This window comes from Oncorhynchus nerka, linkage group LG12, assembly GCF_034236695.1.
Source record: "Oncorhynchus nerka isolate Pitt River linkage group LG12, Oner_Uvic_2.0, whole genome shotgun sequence".
Lineage (NCBI taxonomy): Eukaryota > Metazoa > Chordata > Actinopteri > Salmoniformes > Salmonidae > Oncorhynchus > Oncorhynchus nerka.
This window is the reverse complement of record NC_088407.1, coordinates 11,979,248-11,984,247: the sequence shown is the minus strand read 5'-3', so window position 1 is coordinate 11,984,247 and position 5,000 is coordinate 11,979,248. Positions and strand designations below refer to the sequence as shown.

General features: G+C 49.4%; 1 protein-coding gene across 1 annotated transcript in view; it reads right to left on the bottom strand.

Annotated features, from left to right (window-relative positions):
* The window catches only part of gpha2 (glycoprotein hormone subunit alpha 2), a 13,692-nt gene extending 12,527 nt beyond the window's left edge, over nt 1-1,165 (bottom strand). The window contains exon 1 of the mRNA XM_065025236.1: nt 167-1,165. The gene's annotated coding sequence lies outside the window, so the exon portion shown is untranslated. The remainder of the gene's footprint in view (nt 1-166) is intronic.
* Nucleotides 1,166-5,000: the final 3,835 nt, after the last annotated feature.

Sequence of the window (5,000 nt, the reverse complement as noted above, 5' to 3'; positions counted from 1 at the left end):
CAGAATTGAAACCCAAAAAAAGCCTCCAGCCTCTAACAAAATAATATATCCTAAATATGTGAAGAAAATACAAAATACACACAATTAACAATGTGCAACAAGCTCTACAAGTCAGAACCTGTACAGTAATTCTCAGGTGTGTGTGTGTGTGAGGCGCTAGTGTTACCTGTAAAGGTGTGGTGTGTGGTTTCTTCAGTCCAGGTGAGTCGACGGCAGCAGCAGTGACAGGTGTGTGTTTCCTACCTCTTACACTGCTATTTGTAGCTCCTCAGGTAAACAGGAGAAAAGGCGGAGTCACGGGGAGTCACGCCTTTAGTCACACCCACAGTCAGTCACTGCTCCCTCTCTCTGTCTCTCTCTCGGGTCTCTTTGTCTCGGTCTCTTTGTCTCGGTCTCTCTCTGTCTCTCTCTCTCTGTCTCTCTCTCTGGTCTCTCTCTCTCGGGTCTCTCTCTCTCGGGTCTCTCTCTCTCGGGTGTCTCTCTCTCTCGGTCTCTCTCTCTCTCGGTGTCTCACTCTCTCTCGGTGTCTCGGTCTCTCTGTCTCGGTCTCTCTGTCTCGGTCTCTCTGTGTGTGTGGACCCCTCCTCCTGTTCACTGTAAGTATACCTTTCAGTTTTGCACCTCTTTCTCTCTCTCTCTCTCTCTCTCTCTCTCTCACACTTCACCTACAGAAAACCTAAAATCCACCACGTCTCTCTCGCGTGCCCTGGTAAAGGGCAGTGCTTCTCCCCGTTGTAAAGGGCAGTACAGAGGAGGGTTGGGAGACAGCACACATGGAGGGGAAAAGTAGAGACGTTTTACATCACCGGCCACAACAGTAAGAAAACACATTACAGAACTGTACACACACACACACACACACACACCTTTCAGGGGCGAACTGGGATCAGAATTCGGCCCAGGCATTTCTAGCTACCACATTTTCTTTCCTCAAGGCCCCCAAAGCCAAATAATGATCATCTGATGTAAAATCCAGCCAATTTAGACAGGCCCACTGGGCCATCGCCAGAATGACACTGCTCCTTGCTCTGTCCAATAGAGCAGGGGCTGCTCCTTGCTCTGTCCAATAGAGCAGGGGCTGCTCCTTGCTCTGTCCAATAGAGCAGGGGCTGCTCCTTGCTCTGTCCAATAGAGCAGGGGCTGCTCCTTGCTCTGTCCAATAGAGCAGGGGCTGCTCCTTGCTCTGTCCAATAGAGCAGGGGCTGCTCCTTGCTCTGTCCAATAGAGCAGGGGCTGCTCCTTGCTCTGTCCAATAGAGCAGGGGCTGCTCCTTGCTCTGTCCAATAGAGCAGGGGCTGCTCCTTGCTCTGTCCAATAGAGCAGGGGCTGCTCCTTGCTCTGTCCAATAGAGCAGGGGCTGCTCCTTGCTCTGTCCAATAGAGCAGGGGCTGCTCCTTGCTCTGTCCAATAGAGCAGGGGCTGCTCCTTGCTCTGTCCAATACACCCCCCCCACCCTATGAATATGGGTATCTGTGTGCCTGACTGCTTATACAATATGTTTGCGGTTGGTAGATCTGCTCTGTGTTACAATGCCCCCCCCCCCTCTGTCCAGAGTCATGCCTGGGTTTTCCATGGGCAGGGTTGGGTAAGGTGATACTGTGGGTTTGGGTCAAGTGGGAGTGTGCAGAAGACTGGTAGACTGAGATATTGTGAGGAGACACCTACTGTGGGTCTGAGATATTGAGGAGACCTACTGTGGGTCTGAGATATTGAGGAGACCTACTGTGGGTCTGAGATATTGAGACACCTACTGTGGGTCTGAGATATTGAGGAGACCTACTGTGGGTCTGAGATATTGAGGAGACACCCTCTGTGGGTCTGAGATATTGAGGAGACACCCTCTGTGGGTCTGAGATATTGAGGAGACACCCTCTGTGGGTCTGAGATATTGAGGAGACACCTTCTGTGGGTCTGAGATATTGAGGAGACCTACTGTGGGTCTGAGATATTGAGGACACCTACTGTGGGTCTGAGATATTGAGGAGACCTACTGTGGGTCTGAGATATTGAGGAGACCTACTGTGGGTCTGAGATATTGAGGACACCTACTGTGGGTGTGAGATATTGAGGAGAAACCTACTGTGGGTGTGAGATATTGAGGAGAAACCTACTGTGGGTCTGAGATATTGAGGAGACACCTACTGTGGGTCTGGGATATTGAGGAGACACCTACTGTGGGTGTGAGATATTGAGGAGACCTACTGTGGGTGTGAGATATTGAGGAGACTGACTGTGGGTCTGAGATATTGAGGAGACCTACTGTGGGTCTGAGATATTGAGGACACCTACTGTGGGTGTGAGATATTGAGGAGAAACCTACTGTGGGTCTGAGATATTGAGGAGACACCTACTGTGGGTCTGGGATATTGAGGAGACACCTACTGTGGGTGTGAGATATTGAGGAGACCTACTGTGGGTGTGAGATATTGAGGAGACCTACTGTGGGTCTGAGATATTGAGGAGACACCTACTGTGGGTCTGAGATACTGAGGAGACCTACTGTGGGTCTGAGATATTGAGGAGACCTACTGTGGGTCTGAGATATTGAGGAGACCTACTGTGGGTCTGAGATATTGAGGAGACCTACTGTGGGTCTGAGATATTGAGGAGAAACCTACTGTGGGTCTGAGATATTGAGGAGACACCTACTGTGGGTCTGAGATATTGAGGAGACCTACTGTGGGTGTGAGATATTGAGGAGACCTACTGTGGGTGTGAGATATTGAGGAGACTGACTGTGGGTCTGAGATATTGAGGAAACACCTACTGTGGGTCTGAGATATTGAGGAGACCTACTGTGGGTCTGAGATATTGAGACACCTACTGTGGGTCTGAGATATTGAGGAGACCTACTGTGGGTCTGAGATATTGAGGAGACACCCTCTGTGGGTCTGAGATATTGAGGAGACACCCTCTGTGGGTCTGAGATATTGAGGAGACACCCTCTGTGGGTCTGAGATATTGAGGAGACACCCTCTGTGGGTCTGAGATATTGAGGAGACACCCTCTGTGGGTCTGAGATATTGAGGAGACACCCTCTGTGGGTCTGAGATATTGAGGAGACACCCTCTGTGGGTCTGAGATATTGAGGAGACCTACTGTGGGTCTGAGATATTGAGGAGACCTACTGTGGGTCTGAGATATTGAGGACACCTACTGTGGGTGTGAGATATTGAGGAGAAACCTACTGTGGGTCTGAGATATTGAGGAGACACCTACTGTGGGTCTGGGATATTGAGGAGACACCTACTGTGGGTGTGAGATATTGAGGAGACCTACTGTGGGTGTGAGATATTGAGGAGACCTACTGTGGGTCTGAGATATTGAGGAGACACCTACTGTGGGTCTGAGATACTGAGGAGACCTACTGTGGGTCTGAGATATTGAGGAGACCTACTGTGGGTCTGAGATATTGAGGAGACCTACTGTGGGTCTGAGATATTGAGGAGACCTACTGTGGGTCTGAGATATTGAGGAGACCTACTGTGGGTCTGAGATATTGAGGAGAAACCTACTGTGGGTCTGAGATATTGAGGAGACCTACTGTGGGTGTGAGATATTGAGGAGACCTACTGTGGGTGTGAGATATTGAGGAGACTGACTGTGGGTCTGAGATATTGAGGAAACACCTACTGTGGGTCTGAGATATTGAGGAGACCTACTGTGGGTCTGAGATATTGAGGAGACACATACTGTGGGTCTGAGATATTGAGGAGACCTACTGTGGGTCTGAGATATTGAGGAGACACCTACTGCGTGTCTGAGATATTGAGGAGACACCTACTGTGGGTGTGAGATATTGAGGAGAAACCTACTGTGGGTCTGAGATATTGAGGAGACCTACTGTGGGTCTGAGATATTGAGGAGACCTACTGTGGGTCTGAGATATTGAGGAGACCTACTGTGGGTCTGAGATATTGAGGAGACACATACTGTGGGTCTGAGATATTGAGGAGACCTACTGTGGGTCTGAGATATTGAGGAGACCTACTGTGGGTCTGAGATATTGAGGAGACACCTACTGTGGGTCTGAGATATTGAGGAGACCTACTGTGGGTCTGAGATATTGAGGAGACACCCACTGTGGGTCTGAGATATTGAGGAGACACCCACTGTGGGTCTGAGATATTGAGGAGACACCTACTGTGGGTCTGAGATATTGAGGAGAAACCTACTGTGGGTCTGAGATATTGTGAGGAGACACCTGGGTCTGTTGTTCGTCTCTCCACATGTTAAAGCTCAACTCATTGACATGATGACTGTAGACTATATTCAGTGACTCCAGCACCAACACAAAACACACTTAAAGACTCATACAAAAACACAATTAAAGTGACAGACCCTTTCCCCCGACAGACATTGCACATTTGTTGATGTCATCGGAAACAGAATGTATGATGTTAACTAAACCTCTCCACCTACACACTAACACAGAGAGGGATGAGAAAGAGAGATAAGAGAACCAGAGAGAGGTAGAGAGGAAGAGAACCAGAGAGAGAGAGAGAGAGAGAGATGTAGAGAGGAAGAGAACCAGAGAGAGAGAGGGGAAGAGAACCAGAGAGAGAGAGAGAGAGAGATGTGGAGAGGAAGAGAACCAGAGAGAGAGAGAGAGATGTGGAGAGGAAGAGAACCAGAGAGAGAGAGAGAGAGAGGGAGGAAGAGAACCAGAGAGAGGGAGAGAGAGAGAGTGGGAGGAAGAGAACCAGAGAGAGGGAGAGAGAGAGTGGGAGGAAGAGAACCAGAGAGAGAGAGAGAGATGTGGAGAGGAAGAGAGCCAGAGAGAGAGAGAGAGATGTGGAGAGGAAGAGAACCAGAGAGAGAGAGAGAGAGAGAGAGATGTAGAGAGGAAGAGAACCAGAGAGAGAGAGAGAGAGAGATGTAGAGAGGAAGAGAACCAGAGAGAGAGAGGGAGGAAGAGAACCAGAGAGAGAGAGAGAGATGTGGAGAGGAAGAGAACCAGAGAGAGTGAGAGAGAGTGGAAGAGAACCAGAGAGAGAGAG